Consider the following 13,644-nt stretch of genomic DNA (forward strand, 5'->3'; position numbering starts at 1 on the left):
GAGAAGCAGAGCAGAGCAGAGAAGCAGAACAGAACGGAGGAATCTTTCCTCTCCAAACAGAATATACCATCATAACGGAGGTTGTCATGCATCAACTCCTTTCCATGCTGATTTAACCAGGAGCCAATTTTCGACATTAGTATTTGGCGCTAGAAGGAAGGATCCTCCAGCAAATCACCATATTCGGTAACCCAAACCTCTCTCAATACTTCTTTAGACTTAATTAATTTTCCTAAAGATCTTCAAGTAGGCATGCTAGCAGAAAAATGAACATCCGGTGAAGATCGAAAAGGATCTTTATATCTCATAATGATCTCAGCAACTCTCGAGCGGCTTCAGGTCGAAAGAAGGAAACAAAAAGAGAGAATAACAAAACTTCAGAGCGACCTAGACGTAGCAGAGGCTAAGCTGAAATCCCTGCTCAGAAAAAATCTCAGAGAAGCAGACAGCCTGAGGGGTCCTACATTTACGGGAATAGGATCGATCTCAGAAACGAAAATTTTTACTAATCTCACCCAAGCTCTCCTCGATACGTTCAAAAAGCCCTCCGACGAAAGGACCGTCAACTTAAGTCAAGGAGGCCAGACCGACAGCTAGGGAACTCAAGAAACGAGCCCAGCGGTGACAGCAATCAGGCGTTTGACAGCACTGTGATGTGGCGTGAAAATGCCACATTTAGGTCACTTAACTTTGATTAGTTAGTTCCTTTCGGGTTCTATTTCTAATTATTTATGTGTTTTTATTGCTAGGTAGTTTATTTGTGGTTTGGCGTGTAATTCGGAATAAAGAGAGCGAATTATCACATTTTCATCTTATGCGGCAAAATGGAAGAAAAGAGCACCAGGGGTATTTTGGTCATTTTGGTTAAAGTCAGAAGTCAAACAACAAGTGAAGTCAATGACGAGTTCGACGGTGAAAACGGAATTCAATTCGGAATTCGGACGGGGAAGTTACAAAAGAAAGAAGCCAAAGTCTTTCCTTGAAGGCACTCCCCTTGATTTCTAGATGAGAGCCAAAGCCCAACCCATAACCAAGAGCCCAAAGAAGAGAAAGCAAGGAAGATTTCTATGAGCACCTCTTAAAGAAGTCTAAGTCAAAATAGCCCAAGACTTAGTCAAACTTGACTAAGTCTAGGGTTTGGATATACACAAGTTAGAGAAGGGAGAGGACTATTCATCTTCTTCCCCAAGCAAGAGAGAGAAGGAGGCTAAAACTTTTAGGGTTTTTGGTGTTCTTGAGTTAGGGTTTTGAAGGCTAGAGAGAGCAAGAGAGAAGGAGGGTGCCGGCCAAGTTGGCCGGCACCACAAGAGCACGGGCTGGACAGCAAGGGGAGCACGGACATGGCTAACACAAGCAGCTCGGGTGTAGCTCCGACAGCAGCAGCTAGCACGGCACACCAGAGCACTTCCCAGGAGCTACCGGCAGCAGACGCGACAGGCAGCTGCTCCAGGACGCAGCTGCAGCTCGGAGTAGCCCGGCAGGAAGCTTCCACAGCAGCAGCAACGGGACAGCAACTTGGACGCTGCTGTGCTTGCTCGGACGCGGCTATTCATGGCTCGGAACGGTCGCGACGGGCTCGGACTAGCATGGGAATAGCTCGGATTGCTCGGATGGCATGGTTGCACATGGCCGGATCTAGGGTTGGCCGGAACTAGGGTCTCTTTGACCGGATTTTTCGAGGGTTTCCGGCAACATTTTTGATTCGAAACCATAGGGCTTTTACTCCCCATCATCTTGACTAGCTTCCCATATAGTTTGATTTGATTTTCGACAAGAAATGTCTAGAGAGAGAAAGCTTGGTGAAGCTTTGATGGAGTTTGTGTTCTAAATGGAGAAGATGATGGTGGTCGCTATGGGGAACCCAGAATTTTGCTAAGGGGAGATCGGCTGCACCTTAACTACTCAAATTTTCCGACGAACCTAGCCTTGAACCACATCGAAAAAGGGGGATTTCTCATCATCTTCCTTTCATTTATTACTTATCACCATGTTAGCTAAATCAAGTGTGTCGATTATGGGATGAAATGTGATGAATTTTATGACTATGTTTGAGATGATTTAATGAGTTTGATAATAAATTGATGTTCTCTTATTTTGATTACTTGTTGCAATCGTTTTTCATGTGTCTTATCAAGTATTTCGCATAGTTAATCAATTAGGCAATGTGATCGATGATTCGGTTTTGTTCGTTTAGGAAGTTTATTTGACTAAGTATTATCTCCGGACATACGTAGTGCTTATGAACATCCACTTTAGGAATCGAGACTAGGTTTTTATCAATCCATTCGATTAGACCGTACATAGTTGTAGGTTCACCACATCGGATTCCCGGACCTCGACACTTCTCTTACTTGTTGTTCCCGACTCTTGTTCCTCCAAACTCTTCTCTCAAATCTCTCTCGCCCTCTTACATTGATAATTTAGTTTGTTTTACTTACTTTATTTCCTTATTGCTTATTCGATTATAAACCTCACATTACTTCCTTTTACTTGCGCTTTTGTTTAAGTAAGCCTTTAATATCTAGACCGACGAATAAGACCCTTCGATATCCAAACTACCTTCCTATCCTTGGATCGATTCCGGTCTTGCCGGATTACTACTTGATACCTCCGCTTGGGTGTGCAACCTTTTCGGGTGCATCACACTGGCGAAAGAGCTCGCGAAATATCATAAACTCTGGCGGAAATATTCGCAGAGGCAGAAACGGAGTCCGAATCTGAGGGCGAAGAAAGTGTCAACGTCATAGCTGGGGGACCAACTCGTGTAGAGGACAGAAGCAACAAACGACGACGGAAAAATCCGGAGATCATGATGATACGAAATGAGGCTATGCCTTCGATAATATTCACTGATGATGACCTAAGAGGAGTAATCGCGCCCCACGCAGACCCCCTAGTAATAACAACACTGGTTGCCAATAAAAGAATAGGGCGTATTCTTATTGACACGGGAAGCTCACATAGATCATAAGCCGAACATGCCTCCAAGAACTCCAGGTGAGAGCACATCACACCGAAACTTATGATCATTACTTGACAGCTTTCGGCGGAGATCGAGTACGAGCTGGGGGAAAGGTCACTTTACCCGTACTCATCGGAGAAGGAGCGACCAGTCGAGCACTAATGATGGAATTCGTGGTCATTGACGAGCTACATGCGTACAACAATATTCTAGGAAAGAACTTCTTGAAAGAATCACGAGCTGTGGTCTCTTTGAACCACTTGACCTTGAAATTCCCGATTCTGAAAACAGACCTGGTGGGAACAATAAAAGAAGATCAAACGGCCGTCAGGGAATGCTACGCGGTTTCAGCTCGGCATTGTTGACGACTAGTAGTGGTTCCCACCCTTTCAAGCACGGAAAAGCCATCAGCTTCGATCACACCGTGAACATGCAAGAATAGCGTCGCTAAAGTCAGTATTGATCCTCAACCTCACACAGAATACTTATATATATATATACTATTCTAGCTGTTAGGCAGGAAAAGTAGCGCTACTAGCTACATATTTTATCTATATATATATATATATATATATATATATTATTTTAGCCGTTAGGCAAGAAAAGTAGCGCTGCTCGCTACATATTTTAACTAACAGAATAAAATATTTTCAGTAACTAGCTACACATTTTATCTAGCAAAATAAAACATTTTTTACAAAAACACTATAACAGGAGGAGTCCTACTTAAACTCATCTCGCTTTGAATCGAGCAGGTAGCCCTGACAGCGAAAGCCACGACCAGGGGACCTAAAGGCAGCCTTGGTAGGTGAAAGCAGCGACCAAGGGCCCTAATTTAAACAGCCTTGCTAAGCGAAAGCCACGACCAGGGACAGGATAGCCTCTGTAGCTACGGCAACGACCGAGGGCCCTAAGGAGCAGTCCTAGTTAAACTGAACTTTGCTCGAGTAAAAACCGACCCCTCACCAAGGTCCCAAGGAGAAGTCCTAGTTACACTGATCGGCTCAAGCCGGCAAAGGAGGTAGCTCTGGTAGATACGACTACAACCCGAGGCCTCACAAGGAGGAGTCCTAGCTAAACTTAACTCTTTACTCGAGTGAAACGTGGTCCCTGAGGATCCCAAGGAGAAGTCCTAGTTAAAACTACCGCCCCAAGAAGGTGACTGGGGGTATAAGGAGAAGTCCTTGTGAAACTATTCATGCTTAAAATAAGGAAGACAACCTTGATAGCTAAGGCCACGACCGGGGGCATGGGAGGAGTACCGGCGAAAACTAGTCGAGCTCAGGCCGACGAAAACAACCCTGCTAGCAAAAGCCACGACTAGGGACAGGACAACCTCGGTAGCTATGGTGATGACCGAGGGCCCTAAGGAGAAGTCCTAGCGAAACTAGCCTCTGGTAGCGAAAGCCACCACCAGATGACTAAGGAGAAGTCCTAGTTAAACTAGCCGAGCTCAAGCTGGCGAAATAAGCTCTGGTAGCAAAAGCCACGACCAGAGGACTAAGGGGCAGTCCTAGCAAAACTAGTCGAGCTTAAGCCGACGAAACTAGCTCTGGTAGCGAAAGCCACGACCAGAGGACTAAGGAGAAATCTTAGTTAAAACTAGCCGAGCTCAAGCTGTCGAAACCAGCTCTGGTAGCGAAAGCCACGACCAGAGGTCTAAGGAGGAGTCCTGGTGAAACTAGTTATGCAAAGACAGCTCAAGTATAGACGACTAGGGGCAGAGCTAAAAACTCTAACACTACTAAAACTTTTGAGCAGGGCTAACTCGGATTTTATTTTGCAGAGGGAAATTGTAAGCTTAGGGCATACTAGACCAGGTCTGAAATTGTTTTTCTTGCACGTGCGATCATTCGGAGCATGCGTAGTAAGCCTAGGAAATCACATTAGTAAGTTAGGATGGACTAATTGTGCCCTACCTTGGGAGATACTTATGTGTGTAGCAACAGGATATGGAAGCAAATCAAAACCATTAAGAGTAAAGCAGAAGAAAGCCATTGTAGCAGGGTCACCATTCGAAAAGTAAAAGAAAAGTATCCAGAAAACAAAAGAGAAACAAAGACAATTACGGTTCATCACCAGAAAGGAGAGGACCAGAACGATCATCGGGACCAGGAACGGAGGAAGCAGAGCCTTCGTCAGAATCATCACCCACATGGACCACGGAGTTGGTAACATCCTGATCGCACTCGTCTTCGCTAAAGGGAAAGTCTTCCTCCAAACCTCGATCAGCAACAGCAGCATTAACGAAAAAGGCTACTCGCTCTTTATCTAGATGACGCAGGGGAGTGACTTCCTTAGGAACGTAAAAACGGCGAGCTGCATCCCAGGCAACCTGAAACGCGGATTTACGCTGCTGCCTCAAGATCACCGGGAACTCATCCCCCTCTTTAAAAGTCGCTATCGCCTTCTTACGGTTCGAGTCGGCCAACTAAAAGATATTCTTGTAAGAAGCTTGAAGAGCAGCCCTGTCTTTTTCCATTTATTGAATCAAAGTGGCCTATTTTTCCTGAAGGGCTTGAAGTCTCTTTTCTAGACAAATAACACGAGCGTCTAACTGAGAAGATTGAAGTTCAGCACTGGCTTTACACTGCTCCGCCTCCAACCTCCACGAGTCTCGTTCGGCGGAAGCTATCTTCACATCATTAGCCAAGATTTCAGCTTCGGCTTTATAAGACAAAGCGTCTTTTCCAGCTTTTGCAAGCTGGGACTCCAGACGCTCAATTAAGGATAAGTGGGACGCAACATCATGACTGACCTGATAATTTTGAAAAGGGGGAAAAAATGCATAAAAATTAGAAAAGGAAGAAAAATGAGAAAGCAAAGAACTGGTGCTGGGAGTACCTCATTCGGGAAATAGAGATAAAGGCCATCAATCAAGGAAGTCACGTGACGGGGAACGTCCTTAGGCAAAGTGGACATTGATGTACCCGAAAAGGTTACACACCCAAGCGGAGGTATCAAGTAGTAATCCGGCAAAGCCGGGATCGATCCAAGGATAGGAAGGTAGTTTGGATATCGAAGGGTCTTGTCCCTCGGTCTAGATATTTTTAAGCTAACTTAGACTAAAAAGGAAAGGAAACACAGATAACGGGGTTTTTTATAATGAAATAAGCAACAAGGAAGAAAGCAAGTAAGACAAACTAAATTATCAATGTAAACGGGCGAGAGAGATCCGAGAGAAGAGTCGAAGGAACAAGAGCCGGGAGACGGTAAGACTCGATTCGGGTAACAAATAAGTGAGAGAGGTGTCGAAGTCCGGGAATCCATAATGATAAACCTACGACTATGTGTAGTCCGATTTGATGTGTCGAGGTACAATCGATATTCGACTCCTAAAGTAGATGTCTCTAAGTACTATGTATATCTGGAGATCATACTTAGTCAAACAAACGTCTAAATCGGTTAATACCGAGTCATCGAAAGTGTCGTCTAGTCGCCTAACTATGTGAAGTGCATGACAAGACACATGAAATTATGACTTAGACTACGATCGGTATCGAATACTTCGTTTCGTCTATTAACTATGCGAAGTGCTTGACAAGACACATGAAAATACGATCAAAACGATAATCGAAATAAATGAACATCAATTTATAATCAAAACATCAAATCATATTAAACATAATCACGAATTCATCACATTTCATCTCATATAATCGACACACTAAAGTTAGCTAAACATGGTGATTAAATAAGAAATGGAAAGAAGATGATGAGAGAATCCCCCTTTTTAGATGTGATTCAAGGCTAAGATCGTCGGAAAATATGAGTCTTTAAGGTGCAGCCGATCTCCCCTTAGCAAATTCTGGGTTCCCCATAGCGACCACCATCATCTTCTCCATTTATCACAAACCTCCATTAAAGCTAAACCTTAGCTTTCTCTCTCTAGAAATTGTAGCTCAAACCCAAAATCAAACACATAGGAAGCAAGCCAATGACATGGGGAACAAAAGCCCTAACTTTTCCGGCTAAAATAATGGCCGGAAAAGCTAGAAACTCTCGGCCAAAGAATGAAGGAATCCGGCCAAAATGTGCACTTGAAGATCCGGCCAGAAGTGTGCTGTCCCATGTGTGTGCCTTGCCGTCCCGAGTTCCCTAAGTCCGGCCCGAGCTGTAGCCGCATCCTTGAAGTCCCGGCCGAGCTCGTGAAGCAGATCCGAGCAGCAGCTTCCTTGCTGCCTACTGTCCCGTGAAGAAGCTGCTGTTCGGAGCAGCTTTGGTCGAGTCCGGTTGCTGCTGGCAGCTGCTTCTTCACGCGTCGAGCTCCATGCTCCTTCAAAGACCCGAGCTGCTGCTATTCCGGCCAAGCTTAGGCCGGCCTTAGTGCTGGCCGGCCTAGCTTGGCCGGCCTCCTTCACCTTCCTCTCTTGTTCTCTCTTCAAACCCAACTCAAAGCTTTTCAAGCTCAAGAACCCTAGCCTCCTTTTTCTCTCTCTCCCTTGGTAGCTTGGTTGTTGAATGATGAAAATGAAGAAGAAGATGAATAGTGTATTTGACTCAAACCCTAGACTTAGTCAACCTTGACTTTGACTCAAACTTGAGTCCATTGGGTGCCTCCAAAATCTCTTCCTTCTTTCATCTTCTTTGGGCTTGGGTTTTAGACTTGGGTTTTAATCTCCACTTGGAAATCAAGAGGGTGTCTTCTAGAATTATAACCAAAGGAGGGTGCCTTTATAGCATCTTTGTTTTAAGACCGAACTTCGACTTCTTTCTTTCACAACTTCCCCGTCCGAACTCGGAATTGACTTCCGTTTTCACCGTTGGACTCGTCTTTGACTCCTCTTCTCATTTGATTTGTTTGAAGTCTTTTTCTCTCGTTTTGGGTACATGAAATGATAGTGATGATTCGCTCCCTTTATTCCGATTTTCATGTCTAACTCCAAAATAGGTACCTAACATGAAAAACACATAAAATATTATTGATAACACTCGAAAAGGACTAATTAGTCTATGTTAAGCTCCTTAAATGTGACATTTTCGTGTCACATCAAACATCCCCAAACTTAAACTTTGCTAGTCCTCGAGCAAACAAAACAAAATAAAAGCCTAACTCACTTTCGGAGGAATCCCGGTTGCATTTAGCATATGCAACAAGACGTTAAACCCCTAGGTTGCCCCTAAAGGATGAGTGTCGTCTCGTGAGGGTTTCCATAGATGATACCCACAAACATCGAGTCTCATGAGACATAAGGGTCCAATATCGAAATCATAGATAAGCATGGTTCGTATAGTAAAGGATTTAAGCATGTAAACACATAATGAATCAAGTAAATAAGTTCATATAAAAGCTAAAGGCCCCTTCACTAATGATCTTACCCTAAAGTGCTAGTGTCATACCATAATGAGCAACATCTATGTTCCGAAGTCACAACGCCTTGATTCCTAATTTAGTACATTTCGCCTCGACTTCGGCCTCACGGACATACACTCCAAATATGAAATCACTCAAGAATGGTTCGCTCGTATGTGTGAGTGTGATCACTAACATGGACTCAACACATAAAAAGGGGTGAGGACAACATTTTGGAACGAATGATCTTCGAAAAGGAATTAGCCACTAAACGGAGTGGGGAAGCTCACTCACCCTTCTCACCAATTCTACCCTCTAAGAATGTCTTCCAAAGGTTAACGGATACTAAAGATGGATGATGATGGAGGATTCCCGAGAATGTCGAACTCTTCATGATAGAACCTCTTAAGCACTTCCACATTCGTTTCTTGCTTCGAATACTTATTCATGAACATACACACAAACACACATATATACAATCACATCACTCACACAAAAGAGCTAACATGCTCAAACATAACATAAACAACTTTATTCATCATTCTTTTTTTCTTTTTTTTTCTTTTTTTTCTTTTTGTCTTTCTTTCTTTCTTCTTTTTTTCACTTTTTTTTTTTTTTTCATAACACAAAATCACATAAAACAAACATAACCCACACAATACTATATTCTTGCAATCAACTTTTTTCATTTCATACTTGCTTTGACATTCTTCTTTTTTTCTTCTCATGTCTTCATTCTCGGGATATAAGATGATGATGGAATTGAGTATCCGCCTCCCTCTAGTTGGCATTCTCATCGGGTTTCATAGACTACAAGGACAAGGTTAATTCGCTATCCTAATGTCACTCCTAGTGGCTAAGGAAGTTGAGCACACGAGATCAAATGAGCTCTTTTAATAGGTACGAGGTTGAGTAGCTCTTCATTCTACTCGGAGTTAGCGCGGAAGAGTACACTCGAAGGGCAATTTAGGCTTTGAGCTCTCACATGGGTTAAGTCTCCACTAATGACTACTCTAGGTCTCTTAGAGATGTTTCTTCTTCACTAAGATGTTACTCCCATAGTATAACACAAACACTCAAAGACTCGACTTTCATGCAAAGACCATTAGCAATCACAAAACCCATCAACTCGATACATATGCATCAACATTCTTAAAACTATCACTATAATCACATGCAAATCTACTCAAAATGTTCAAAAATTTTCAAATTTTGGCTAATTTGAACCCTTTTGTCTTTGAAACCCATGGTCATGTATTGGTTATGGTCATATCCCGCATCCCCAAACTTAAAACTAACATTGTCCTCAATGTTCTAAGCATACACTCACCAAATGATTAAGAGGCACATCAATTTAAAGATAAGAGTGGAGAGATATTACCATAACCGAAGGAGATAAAAGATGATACTACCAAGGCTCATGTATAAAGAGGTTCCAAGTTGATGTTAAGCTCGCGCCATCCCCAAACTTGGAACAAACCACGCCTTAAAAGTAGAACATATAAGAGATGCTCCTAAAATATCACCAAATATCATGAGAGTGAAGCACATAAAAAACATGACCATATAGAACTCTACCACTAACGCGGGTATACACGATTGCATTGAGCTATGCAATTAGCCTTTGATTCTCTTGTTTTCACACAAGAGCACGAGTTATGTCTCGCGGAGGGTTTCCAGAGATGCTACCCACAAACATCAAAGGCCACCTAGTCGGCTAACGATCATATAGTAAAAGCCGGAAGATTTGGGGATCAACCCAAAGAAAGCTATATACACATGGTAATCGTCTCACAAATATATACAAGCTATAACGTGCAAGTGAGACGAAAACCGAAAAGAGGCCATCCCCAAACTTAGTGGATACACGGTCCACTAAGTTAGCATGAATGCTAGGGGCGACGACTAAGAAGTCGTCAAAAGGATCGACATACAATTGAAGGGTCAGGAAGTCGGTCGAAGGTAAAAAGTCAAACCCAAGCTTAGTGGATAGAACATCCACTAAGTCCCTAGACATGCTAGGAAAGACGTCCGAAGTGTCCCATAAGGGGTCAACAACCGAGTCTGAGATCATATGGAAGGTCGAACTAGACTCTAAGGGTAAGTCAATAGGCTCGGGGACCAAGTCAAGGTCCGTAATTTCCTTAGGTAAATGGTCCGATAAACTATCCATTACGTCTCTAACTACTATGTCATCGACGTCCTTAAAGGCATCGGGAGCCTCAAAGTTAGGCATAACACCTTCCATTCTACATAAACCATCCAAATAATCACAAGTGGTAAAAGTTGGAAAGTTCAATAACGTGTGATCCCCAAACTTGCTCTTAGAGCTATCATCCTTAACATTAAAATCTAATGTAATCTAATCATGGTGAGATGACAATGGTCGAGGGAGTGAGCAACAAGGGTCATCGGTCTGTTCAATCTCAAATGGTCTATCAAGAGCTTCATCGACATTTAACTTAAGACTAGAGTTAGGTGTATTACCCTCACCATCATTCATAGTCTCTTCTTGAGTTTGGGGTGCGCAAACCCCTTCCTCGTCGATGATAGGCTCTGACTCGATTCTATCAACAATATTGAGAATCCATTCCGTGATCTCTTTTATTTCTCGATTAAATCTAGTTTGATACTCTAAAACTAATTGGAGAGTCTCTTCAGACATCTCCTCGTAATAAGGCATATGAGTATAACTAGATGAAGACTCTCGTGGAACACGGATCATGGGACAATAGTCGGTCAAATGGTCTAAGCTCGCACAGATAGCACAAACCGGGCTAATGGTCTCCATGGTTCTTTCTTCACTACCTTCATGTAGATACCTAGACTTGACTCTTTGAGTGGAATCATCGAGTCGGGAATTGTCATCACTAAATGAACCGTTCATATATGTTTGTCGATAGTCACGAAGACCTCGACGTGGTCGATCAATACTAATAGAACTACGGTCCTCATCAAATGACAAATCCATACATGAAGGTGTGGTCATCCCAAATTCTTGTCGATAGTCTCGAAGACTCTTACGGGGTTGATTACCCTCATGCTCATAATCCCTAAAACCATGTTCATGACGAGTCTGACCGACTCCATACATCCGTCGATATTCACCCATGGTCATCCTAGGTCGGTCAGGCTCAACTCGCCTATTCCTATCACTAGTCGGAACATTCCTATGTAAATTTGTGTAGTCCTGATGACTTGTAGATGGTCGACTAGTGTTGGAAACGGTTCACATAAGGTCATTCTCATCAAATGACCAACTTGCCATGATCTCACTATATTCAAGGATACTAACACACAATTGCAAAAAATGGGAACAAACACTTATAGAACTAAACAATCACACAAGTAAAAAAGATGAGATAGAATGCGATACTATCGAGTGCTCTTCTCGTTTCGTTCGTCTTTCTTCTTAAACTTCTCGAATCCTTCCTTTTCCTTCGCCTTTATGTCACTTTTGGCTTTTTTCTCGAAAACGGTACCTAAAAAGAAGATAAAAAACTACAAAAATAAATAAAGAGAAATCGCCTAAGAAAACACTAACACAAGACTAATGAACAAAACAACAAACGCTATCCTAACTACTAAACCTATCCCCGGCAGCGGCGCCAAAAACTTGATGTACCCGAAAAGGTTACACACCCAAGCGGAGGTATCAAGTAGTAATCCGGCAAAGCCGGGATCGATCCAAGGATAGGAAGGTAGTTTGGATATCGAAGGGTCTTGTCCCTCGGTCTAGATATTTTAAGCTAACTTAGACTAAAAAGGAAAGGAAACACAGATAACGGGGTTTTTTATAATGAAATAAGCAACAAGGAAGAAAGCAAGTAAGACAAACTAAATTATCAATGTAAACGGGCGAGAGAGATCCGAGAGAAGAGTCGAAGGAACAAGAGCCGGGAGACGGTAAGACTCGATTCGGGTAACAAATAAGTGAGAGAGGTGTCGAAGTCCGGGAATCCATAATGATAAACCTACGACTATGTGTAGTCCGATTTGATGTGTCGAGGTACAATCGATATTCGACTCCTAAAGTAGATGTCTCTAAGTACTATGTATATCTGGAGATCATACTTAGTCAAACAAACGTCTAAATCGGTTAATACCGAGTCATCGAAAGTGTCGTCTAGTCGCCTAACTATGTGAAGTGCATGACAAGACACATGAAATTATGACTTAGACTACGATCGGTATCGAATACTTCGTTTCGTCTATTAACTATGCGAAGTGCTTGACAAGACACATGAAAATACGATCAAAACGATAATCGAAATAAATGAACATCAATTTATAATCAAAACATCAAATCATATTAAACATAATCACGAATTCATCACATTTCATCTCATATAATCGACACACTAAAGTTAGCTAAACATGGTGATTAAATAAGAAATGGAAAGAAGATGATGAGAGAATCCCCCTTTTTAGATGTGATTCAAGGCTAAGATCGTCGGAAAATATGAGTCTTTAAGGTGCAGCCGATCTCCCCTTAGCAAATTCTGGGTTCCCCATAGCGACCACCATCATCTTCTCCATTTATCACAAACCTCCATTAAAGCTAAACCTTAGCTTTCTCTCTCTAGAAATTGTAGCTCAAACCCAAAATCAAACACATAGGAAGCAAGCCAATGACATGGGGAACAAAAGCCCTAACTTTTCCGGCTAAAATAATGGCCGGAAAAGCTAGAAACTCTCGGCCAAAGAATGAAGGAATCCGGCCAAAATGTGCACTTGAAGATCCGGCCAGAAGTGTGCTGTCCCATGTGTGTGCCTTGCCGTCCCGAGTTCCCTAAGTCCGGCCCGAGCTGTAGCCGTATCCTTGAAGTCCCGGCCGAGCTCGTGAAGCAGATCCGAGCAGCAGCTTCCTTGCTGCCTACTGTCTCGTGAAGAAGCTGCTGTTCGGAGCAGCTTTGGTCGAGTCCGGTTGCTGCTGGCAGCTGCTTCTTCACGCGTCGAGCTCCATGCTCCTTCAAAGACCCGAGCTGCTGCTATTCTGGCCAAGCTTAGGCCGGCCTTAGTGCTGGCCGGCCTAGCCGGCCTAGCTTGGCCGGCCTCCTTCACCTTCCTCTCTTGTTCTCTCTTCAAACCCAACTCAAAGCTTTTCAAGCTCAAGAACCCTAGCCTCCTTTTTCTCTCTCTCCCTTGGTAGCTTGGTTGTTGAATGATGAAAATGAAGAAGAAGATGAATAGTGTATTTGACTCAAACCCTAGACTTAGTCAACCTTGACTTTGACTCAAACTTGAGTCCATTGGGTGCCTCCAAAATCTCTTCCTTCTTTCATCTTCTTTGGGCTTGGGTTTTAGACTTGGGTTTTAATCTCCACTTGGAAATCAAGAGGGTGTCTTCTAGAATTATAACCAAAGGAGGGTGCCTTTATAGCATCTT

The sequence above is a fragment of the Eschscholzia californica genome, unplaced genomic scaffold (genome assembly GCF_041429995.1).
Source record: "Eschscholzia californica isolate CP2 unplaced genomic scaffold, dmEscCali1.0.p SCAF_2, whole genome shotgun sequence".
Taxonomy (NCBI): domain Eukaryota; kingdom Viridiplantae; phylum Streptophyta; class Magnoliopsida; order Ranunculales; family Papaveraceae; genus Eschscholzia; species Eschscholzia californica.